General features: G+C 37.9%; 1 pseudogene; it reads left to right on the top strand.

Moving 5' to 3' along the window:
* Window positions 1-3,400: 3,400 nt before the first annotated feature.
* LOC101574263 lies at window positions 3,401-5,270 on the top strand (annotated as a pseudogene).
* Window positions 5,271-10,582: the final 5,312 nt, after the last annotated feature.

A 10,582-nucleotide genomic window follows, 5' to 3' on the forward strand; every position in this document is an offset into this window, starting at 1 on the left:
TTGATCCTTTACTGCAGATGTTATTAATTCAGGGATTTCTTTTTTTATTTCAAATCTGAGGTCCTCTATACCTTTCTGCAGCTGTTTCTTTATTTCAGAAGCTGTTGATTCATTGCTTTCAGCTCTGTGATTCCCAATTTGTTCTGTGTTAGCGTCCTCTGCACTTTTTACGGTTGGGCTTGGGTTCTGAGATTGCATTTTGTTCCTTCTCGTCATTTTGTGTAGTACTGTCTTTTGTCCTTTGTTGTAGATCTTTGTTGCAGTTATAACCTTAGCACGTCCTGAAGTTCAGGTTCAGATCTACAGAGTTTGCATTTATTCAGCCTTGCCTGTCTTGGGTCTGACTGCTGTGCTCACCTCCTTCCTGCTGCTGACCTTGGGGGTGAACCTGTTGTGCCCCTCTGGAAAGATTTTCCGCTCCTGGACTAGCTGGGTGGTTCTATCCTCTACACTCTGTGCAGGGATTGCAGCTGCAGTGTTTCACCCCATGCCTGTATACCTGGCCTGAGCTGATTCTGGAGGAGACAAGGTGGAGTAGGGGAGAGAGGCAGCTCTCCCACATACTCACGGGGCCTAGGGTAGGTCTGGGTCTGGGGATTCCAGGAACGTGGCAGTAATTCCTACTCGGCGGGTGGGGTGGGGGAGGTGCTGCAGAGTTTTGAGGGGCATCCCAAGGGTGTGGGAGAGGGTCTCACCCAAGCTGCGCCTGGGCTGGGACCAGTAGTATGTACTGCCGGTGCAGGGTAATGGGAAGCTCTCCCACACACTCACAGGGCCTGGGTTAGGACTCAGTAATTTCTATGTATTTAGGAATCTATATTCCTTCTTTGCTTTCCATTCTGAGATAGTGAAGATTTTGAAAGTAGGTAATGATAATCATCTGAATTTACATGGTATCTATAGTGCTTTCATCCTTTTCATTCCTTATTTCTTACATTTGACTTTTTCTTACCTTTTTGTAATCAGTTTGGCTAGAGGTTTATAAATTTTATTTTATTTTTTAAAGAACCAGCTCTTGCATTCATTAATTTTATTTTTTTCTTTGTCTCAATTGCATTAATTTCTTCTCTGATCTTTATAATTTCCTACCTTCTTTGGGCTATGGGCTTGATTTGTTCTTTTCCTAGAAGCTTTAGGGAAAAAATGAGGGTATTTACTTGTTCTTCTTTTATTTTGTTTGAAGAGTGAAAACAGAAGCATAAGCAAATAGTAAAAGAGAGAAAAACAGAGTAACATACAATAATATATATGACATAGATATTCAAAACAGTAATTGCTAATTAACAATGGTTGCTATACTATGTATTTTTCTCCTAAAATCTGTTGCTCAGATTACCAGATACAGTTATGAAAGATATGGGAAATAACTGAATATTGGTGCTTGATTTCAAGAAATCTTAATTTTTTTGTCTGTATTTGTTCTGCTTTATCTTAAAGAGAGTATAATAATTGATAGAAAAGGTGGGATGCAGCCATGGGTTTTGTATTACACATTGCTGTCCTCAATGTAGTTTCTCAGATCACAGATATCAGCACAGTAAACAGGAAAATTCAAAACATTACATGCTATTTTAAAAAATGATGGAAATTATGAGTACAATCACTTTCGCCATCACATATATATTTTCACTCCTTTCTTTTTCCTATCTTTTCTCCTTTCTCTCATCGTCTTCTTGAGAAGTTTCTGCATGTCAAAGTAAATCACCAACAGAGTGAAAAGTCAACCCACAAATTAGAAAAAAATAATAACCAACATTCACTCAGACAAAGGACTTCTATGTAAATTATATAATGAACTAAATAAAAAATAGGCCCCTAAAATTTAAAAGCCCAACCCAAAAATGGGCATGTGAGATGAAAACACACTTCTCAGAGGAAGAACTACAAGTGGCAAGTAAATACATGGAAAAATGCTCCACAACACTGGCCATTCCAGAAATGCAAATTAAAACAACATAGAGATGCCATCTCACCCTAGAAAGAATAGCTATCATAAAGAAATAAACTAATAACAAATGCTAGAGAGGCTGTAGGGGAAAAGGACCCCTTTTCCAGTGCTGGTGGGATTGTAGACTGGTACAACTGCTATGAAAATTAGTGTGTAGTCTCCTCAGAAAACTAGGGCTGGAAATTCCATTCAATCCAGCTATTTCTCTACTGGCTATCTTCCGAAAAGTACTGAAAACATCATACCATAGTAATATATGTGCACCCATGTTTATAGCAGCAAATGTGTTATATCCAAATTTTAGAAACAACCAAAATGCCCATCACCTGAGGAATGGATTAAAAAGATGTGGTATTTTTATACAATGGGGTAATACTCAGCTTTAAAAAAAACAAATTCAAAGCCTTTGTACATACGTGGATGCAACTAGAGGATATACTCATAAGTGAAAAAAATTAGACACACATGAAATATAATATTATCTCCCTAGTGTAAGAATCTGAAAGAAGAATAAAACCTGAAAGGTATAATATAGTAAAATAGAAAGAAACTGAACTTAAGGATTAAACAATGAAGATTGTTGTATTTTCCTAATATGAAAGTTCAGCACTATAAACTGATCTCTGAGAATTTCTTTCATTGCATCCCGCAAATTCTGGAAAGGGTTGTTTGCATTTTCAGTGGATTGTAGATATTGCTTAACTTCTTGTTTAATTTCATCTGTAACCCATTGGTTGCTGAGGAGGCTGTTATTTAATTTCCATATATTTATGCACTTTTTGCTATTTCCTTTGATATTAATTTTCAGTGCCACTGTACTATTGTCAGATAATATGCATGGAATAATTTGTTTTCTTGCATTTACCTAAGTATGATATAGAGTCTAGCATGTGGTGTATTTTAGATAACATCCCATGTGCCACTGAAAAGAATGTATATTCAGATGTTGTCATGTGGAGCACTGTAAATGTCTAATAAGCCCATTTGTGCAAAGTATTGGTTCAGTTTGGATGCCTCTATGCTAATGTTTTGTTTTGTTGATTTATTTCTTTGAGGCAATGGACTATTAAAGTCCTCCATTAAGACTGTGCAAGTAGTAATTTGATTTGTCCTGTCTCTTAAAATTTGTCTTATATAGCTATGTGCTCCCATATTTGGTGCATACCTATTTAAAACTGTTATCTCTTCCTCTTGAAGTTTACCCCAAACAAGTATATAGTGATCTTTTTCTATTTTTTCCTGTGAATAAAATTTATACTTTTGTTTATTTTTAAAGAGTACAAAATAGAATTAAAACAAAAAATTACAAGTGATATAGAGTGTCACTCAACAAAGTAATATGAATTTCACAGTATTTGTTGTAACACATAGTGTTGTCAGGGTGGCATAAAAATTTGAGATTGTACAGGCCCACGCCAGATGCATCACTGGGCAAAAGCTTCCACCTAGTAGATGGCTCTGAGTAAGTCAAAGCATGCAAAAAATAGATACGAGGGCAAAACTCCTGATTTTGTGTATCTGGCATCCAAATATCCAGACTTTAAGCAACATTTTCAAATAAATCTGAATGGAAGAGTCTTCACTTTAAAGACGCTTAAGGGCTGGAGAGATGGCTCAGTGGTCTAAAGCACCTACTTAGAACAAGCTTAGCAAAAGCATCGGGGACCACGGTTCAATCCCCCAGCACCACATGCCAGCCAGCCCCGCCCCCTGGTGGGCTGAGCTGGCCACACACATCTCTCTCTCTCTCTCTCTCTCAAAAATAAAAAAAAAGACGCTTAAGCAGTCAGGGCTTTGACTTATACTCTTTTAAGGGAAGACTTTGGACTTTCTTTTGATATTCCATTGCAGAGATTAATTCCCACAGTTCTTTTGAGACTCAACTATATTCATTGGGTGGAAAATCTCATCGGTCACCAGAATGCTGACAAAACCCCACTTCAAAGAGGAGTTGGTATAGGTACTGGGGCATCTTACATCTATCCCTTACTTTGAACAACCATAAATGGCTGGTATTTTCTTGCAATGCAAGTGGATGATTTGTTTCAACTATGCAAAGAAAAATGTGGAACAAAATAACTTATCTGATCTCATAAAAGTTATAGAAATTCCACAGAAAACACTCCTATTGAATGTTCTTAAAGAAGAATCTGAAATATTCTATGACTTTTGCATGTGCAACCCTCATTTTTTTTGCCAACCAGTGGAAAGCCAAGGGAGTAAACTCTAGAAATTCTTGAAGACTTCCACCTAGTTCTGTAAATACAGGAGGTATCACAGAAATAGCAGAAGGTGGTGAATTAGAGTTTGTTAAAAGGATCATCCATCACAGTTTACAACTTAAAAAAAGATTAATGTGGTACAGCTTCATGATAGGAAAGAAGTGCAGCCTGGCTCCTCTAAAGGAAGAGCTTCATATCCAAGGGGTTCCTAAAGTCACCTTCACTGAGTGCTGTCAAGATCAGGACATAAGATGGGCCTTAGCTTGGAGTTTTTAGGATAATGTCATAGTACCATCACCACCAAGTAAACGAAGAAAATTAGAGAAGCCAAGGAAGCCCATTATGTTTGTAGTCCTGGAGCCTGTGATGAAAGAGTTATCCTCAAAGCATCATCTTTGAGCTCTGAGACAGGGGAAGGCATCGTGGGTGTGACAACATGGATGGAAAAAATTCTCATGATCTGAAGATTTAGAATAAATGAATTTCCTGTGGAAAAGAGGAAGTTAGCCTTTTCCTGACAGCCATAGAAAACTCCTGGATTCATTTAAGGAGGAAGAAAAGAGAATGAGTGAGACAGCTGAGAGAGGTGCCTCAAGCTCCTGAGGATGTAACCCAGGCCTTGGAGGAGAAAAAGGTCACCCCCAAAGAGTTGGGCAGCAGCCAAGATGTGGCCCTTGGCCCCATGAGAGTATGCTGTGTGGCCCTTCTCTGCAGAAAGACGAGTCTGCCACTGTTGGGGCCACTGTCCAGGCCAGGAATCACTGTCCCAGGAGGAAACCCCAGAACACCCGGAGGATGAAATGAGTGTGGAAAAGGGAGGGACAAAGGTTGTATGAAGTTATAAAGGCTCTAGCAATGAAGCCCATGACCGAGAGGCATCTGAGCAGTACAGCAGCCCTGAGGCTGACAAGGGGAAGCATCTCCAAGGAGTAGCTACACAGTACCTATTTAAGTGTTTGATAAATGTCAAGAAGGAAGTGAATGATGCCTTAGTTGAAATGCATTGGGTTGAGGGCCAGAACAGGGATTTGTTGAACAAGCTTTGTCCAACAAGCTTTGGTTATATACATAACCAAATTTTCAGACTTGTTGCTAGTTAACTCCAAACTTCTTGTACAGTTAAGTGTCTGTATGGGGCTGGGGGTGGCTCAGTGCTAGCGTGTGTGCTTAGTATGCAGGAAGCCCTGAGTTCAATTCCCAGCATCCCAAAAAAACCACAACAGCTTGTTTTGGAATAGCCTGTGGGTGGCAAGAATAATTTCATCACTGGCCCAGAAGTGACACTGTGTGAAAGTATCTTAAAAAATAGAAACTAATTAATCCACTTAAACCATCCCCCTCTGCTGCCATTTTGTTTTATTTTGTCTTTTTTGTTGTTGTTGCTGCTGCTACAAGGAATTGAGATAGGGTAGTTCAGGAAGAACTGATCATTTGCAAAAAAAAAAAAAAAAGCTGTCAGTGAACACAAGAGGAATTCAAAGTTGAAGTATAGATTTGGACTGATTCTCTGAGAGCAGAGGGACAAAGCACATCTGCCCTGGGTCAGTGCTTTCCAGAGCATTCTGGTCTCTGTCCCCAAGGATTAAGGAGCAGTGGCAATCTGGTCCTCCAACAGAGGCAGTAGAACAGGGCAGGCACAGATGCCCAATGGCATTTTTTTCAAGTCATCCTCAAGATGAACCTGCTCATCCTGGGCACATGTGGTTGATTAACTGCATTCAAGTCCCCAGAAAGGAATTAGACCCATGATGGGCTGTGAGAGTGTCAAGGAGAGAAAACTTAACGAAGTCAGGAAGGAAGGTTGATCTGGGAAACCCCAGGAAGCCACACATTCCTGATTTGTGGCTGTCTTGATGTTAAATATTTCAGAAGCAGAATTAGGTAAACAAAACACCAAGAAGTGACTTAGATATAACAGAACACATGCACACCCCATCTCTCACTTGTCAAAAGTACTAGTATTTTGTAGCAGTTTTATTTACATGTTTTTGTTTTCAATGTGTGAATTAGAACTTATTTTTAATATAAGAATCTTGAGAGGTGCAAGGCAAGGCAGAGCATGGGTGAGACCCTCTTCCACCCCTTTGAGGTGACACCAGCATTCCGCAGCACCCCCACCAACAATGCATGCCCAGTGAGAATTTCTACCTCCTTATGGAGACCCCCAGATCCAGTCCTAGCTCAGGCCTGGTGAGTGTGTGGGAGTTTCCTCTCCCCGCTACTCCACGTTGTCCCTTGCAGATTCAGCTCAGGCCTGGCATACAGGCCTGTGGTGAAACCCTGCAGCAGCAATCCCTGCAGAAAGAGTAGGGGATAGAACCACCCAGCTTGTCCAGGAGCAGAAAATCTTACAAGAGGGGCACAACAGGTTCACCCCCAAGGGCATCAGCAGGAACGAACTGAGCACAGCAGCCAAAACCAAGCCAGGGACAGCTGGATAAATCCAAACTTTGTAGATCTGCACATGAATTTCAGTAGGTGCTAAGGTTATAACTGCATGAAAGTTCTACAACAAAGGTCAGAAGACAGTGCTACAAAAAATGACAACGAGAAGGAGCAAAATGCAATCTAAAAAGACAAGCCCAAATGCACAGGACACTAACACATAACAAATTGGGAATCACACAGCTGACATCAATGAATCAAAAGCTTCTGAAATAAAGAAACAACTGCAGAAAGGTATAACGAAACTCAGATTGGAAATGAAAAAAGAAATCCCTGAATTAATAGCGTCCGCAGTAAGAATCAAATGCAGAAACATAAGGAGGAAACCTAATGCCCACCTAGAACAAGTGCAGAGGACACTAGGTCACCACAAATGTATGAATTAATAGCATCCATACTAAATAAGCAAGAGCAGAAAGTCGCAGAGGAACTCAGAGAGGAAATCTTTTCTACTATATCAGCTCAAATGTATGAATTAATAGTGTCAATAGTAAATAAACGACAGCAGAAAGTTATGCAGGAAATTAGAGTGGAATAATTTTCTGAAATAAAAAAAGAATTCTCAGAACTCATAGCATGAGAAGTAAAGAATAATTACAGAAACATAGGAAAGAAACCCAACCTGAAAAAAGCACTGCAGTAAAAGAATTAATAACTCCTTCTAAAGAAGACATTGATAAAAAAAAAATTCAAGAGACTAGAAAAATGATAGAGTCCTTGAATAAGCAATACAGAAAAGAAATAGATCACATGAAGCAGAGTCAAAGAAATATAAAGGAACTTAAAATCTCAATCACAAGCTTGCAAAACCATTTGAGTGAAAGTGAAGACAGAGTTGCAGATCTTGAATAGGCTGGTGCAGCTAGTGAAAAAGAAAGAAAAGATCTTTTAAAAACAACTAGGATACAGGAAAAAATAATTCATCACTTGCAAGATGATGCAAAGATGAACAATGTGAGACTAATAGGCATCAATGAAAAAGAAGGACTCAACAAAAACGACATTAAAAAATATGGGCGGAAGCAATAGCAGAAAATATCCCAAATATGAGGAAACAATCTGACATTCAGGTAACCAAAGCACGTAGAACGCAAAGTAACCTGAACTCAATGAAAAACACACCGAGACATATAATAGACAAGATCCCAAAAATTCAGCAAAAGAATAATATACTGAAAGCCGCTAGAGAAAAGAAGCAGATCACATTCAAAGGAAATACCATCAGAATTACAGCGACTTCTCTTCACAAACCATGAAGGCAAGAAGATTGCAGAGCAGAGTACTTCAAGTCCTCCATGAAAACAAATTCCAGGCCAGACTACTATAGCTTGCAAAACTCTCTTTCAAGATTGATGGAGAAGTGAAATACTTCCATGAAAAAGAACAACTAAAGAGTTTCATGATGACAAAGCCAACACTACACAGGATCCAGAAAGATGTTCTAGAGAGGGAGGAAAATGATCAGAACTCCATGAACAAGATCAGAAGTAACCAACTAAATGGGGCAAACAATTAAACATAGGGAAAAAAATGACTAATCTACAACTGGTAAAAACATTGCAATCATAATTCAATACATCTCAATTCTAACCATCAATATAAATGGATTCAATTCACCAATTAAGAGAAATAGACTGGCACAGTGGATTAGAAAACAAAACCCAAAAACATGCAGTATAGAAGAAACACACTTAAGGCATACAGACATTCATGGGCTGAAAGTTAAAGGATGGAAAAAAAAAATACTACACAACTTATCACTTCAGAAAAAAGCAGGGTTCACAATCCTATTCTCAGACAGTCTGGACCTCAAATCAAGAATGACCAAGCAACAGAAAGAAGGCCAGTATATACTGATTAGGGTAAAAAATTCAAGAGGAAGAAGTAACACTCATAAATATGTATGCACCAAACATGGGTTCACGAAACTATATAAAGCAAATCTTAATGGACATGAAAAATCTTATATCCATTACCACAATCTCAATTGGAGATCTTAATACCAACATGTCACAAAAGGATAGGTCAATCAGACAAAAAAATAGCAAAAGCGCTTGAAACAAATGATCTTGGTGGACATATAAAGCGTGTTTCACACAAACACAGCTGGATACACATTTTTCTGAGCTGGACATGGGTCATTTTCTAAAACTGACCACATACTGGTCCATAGGTCATGCTTAAGTATATGTAAGAAAATAGAAATTATCCCATGCCTATTATCTGACCACAGTGCAATGAAACTGGAAATAAATGAAAAAAGAAACCAGAAAAAAAAACCCTAAATACATGGAAATTAAACAACACCCTACTTAGCAACTAATGGGTCACAGAAGAAATTAAACAAGAAATCCAACAATATTTACAATACAATGAAAATTCAAGCGCAACTTATCAGAATTTATGGGATACGATGAAAGTACTTCTCAGAGGGAAATTCATAGCTGTGAATTCACATATTAGGAAAACAGAACGAAAACAAAACAAAACAAAACAAACAAACAAAAAAAACAATGTAATGCTGAACCTCCAGCAATTAGAAAAGGAAGAGCAAACCAAACCCAGAGCCCAAAGACGGGAAGAAATGATAAAGATTAGAGCAGAAATTAGTTCAATTGAGATGAAGAAATTAGTTCAAAGAATTAATGAAACAAAAAGCTGATTCTTTGAAACATGAAATAAAATTGATAAGCTGCTAGCTAACCTCATCAAAAAGAGGAAAGACAAATTAAAATACAAGCAATCAGGAATGAAAAGGATGTAATTACCACAGACCCAGTGGAAATTCAGAAGATTATAAATAGCTACTTTGAGAATCTTTACTCTCACAGAATAGAAGACACAGAAGAAATGGACAGATTCCTAGAAAGGTACAAATTACCAAAACTGAATCGACAAGATATACCCACTCCCAATAGCCCAATAAGAGTTAATAAAATATGAGATGTAATAAAAAAAAACCTATCAACAAATAAAACTCCAAGCACTGATGTATTCACATCTGAGTTCTACAAGAAATTTGAAGATGTAGTGCCTATACTCCTCAAACTCTTCAATGAAATTGAAAAGAAAGAAATCCTCCCAAAATCATTCCTTGAGGCAAGTATTATATGATAACAAAACCAGGGAATGATGCAACTAAAAAGGAGAACTACAGGCCAATCTCCACCATGAACATAGATACAAAAATTCGCAATAAAATACTTGCAAATAGCATACAGTAAATCATCAAGGTGATCAGACACCATGACCAGGTAAGATTCATCCCAGGGATGCAAGGATGGTTCAATATTTAAAAATCTACAAATGTAATACACTATATCAATAGAGCGAAAACAAAAAAACCTATGATTGTCTCATTTGATGCAGAAAAGGCTTTCGACAAAGTCCAACAGTCATTCATTTTCAAACTCCTACAGAAAATTGGAATAGATGGCCTCTACTTCAATCCCGTAAAAGCCATTTATGAAAACCCAACGGCTATCATAATTCTAAACGGGGAAAACCTGAAATCTTTTACTCGCAGATCTGGTATAAGACAAGCATGTTCTCTATCACCACTCCGATTGAATATAGTTCTGGAATCATTAGCTAGAGCCATTAGACAAGAGAAAGAAATAGGGGAATAAGAAGAGGTAAAGAAGAAGTTAAACTATCATTATTTGCAGATCACATGATACTTTACTTGGAAGACCCAAAAAACTCCACCAAGAAGAATGTAGAATTAATGCAAAAATTCAGTAGCATATCAGGAATCAAAGTCAATACCCAAAATTCAATAGCACTGCTCTACACACATAACAAACACACTGTGAGAGAAATTATATAAACAATACATTTTACAATAGCACAGAACAAAATGAAATACCTTGGAATTAATCTAACTAAAGAAGTAAAGATCTTTTCACGGAAAATTACAGTACTCTGAAAAAAGAGATTGTACAGGATTTCAGAAAATGGAAAGATA

This window comes from Octodon degus, unplaced genomic scaffold, assembly GCF_000260255.1.
Source record: "Octodon degus isolate 3935 unplaced genomic scaffold, OctDeg1.0 scaffold00069, whole genome shotgun sequence".
Classification (NCBI taxonomy): Eukaryota; Metazoa; Chordata; class Mammalia; order Rodentia; family Octodontidae; genus Octodon; species Octodon degus.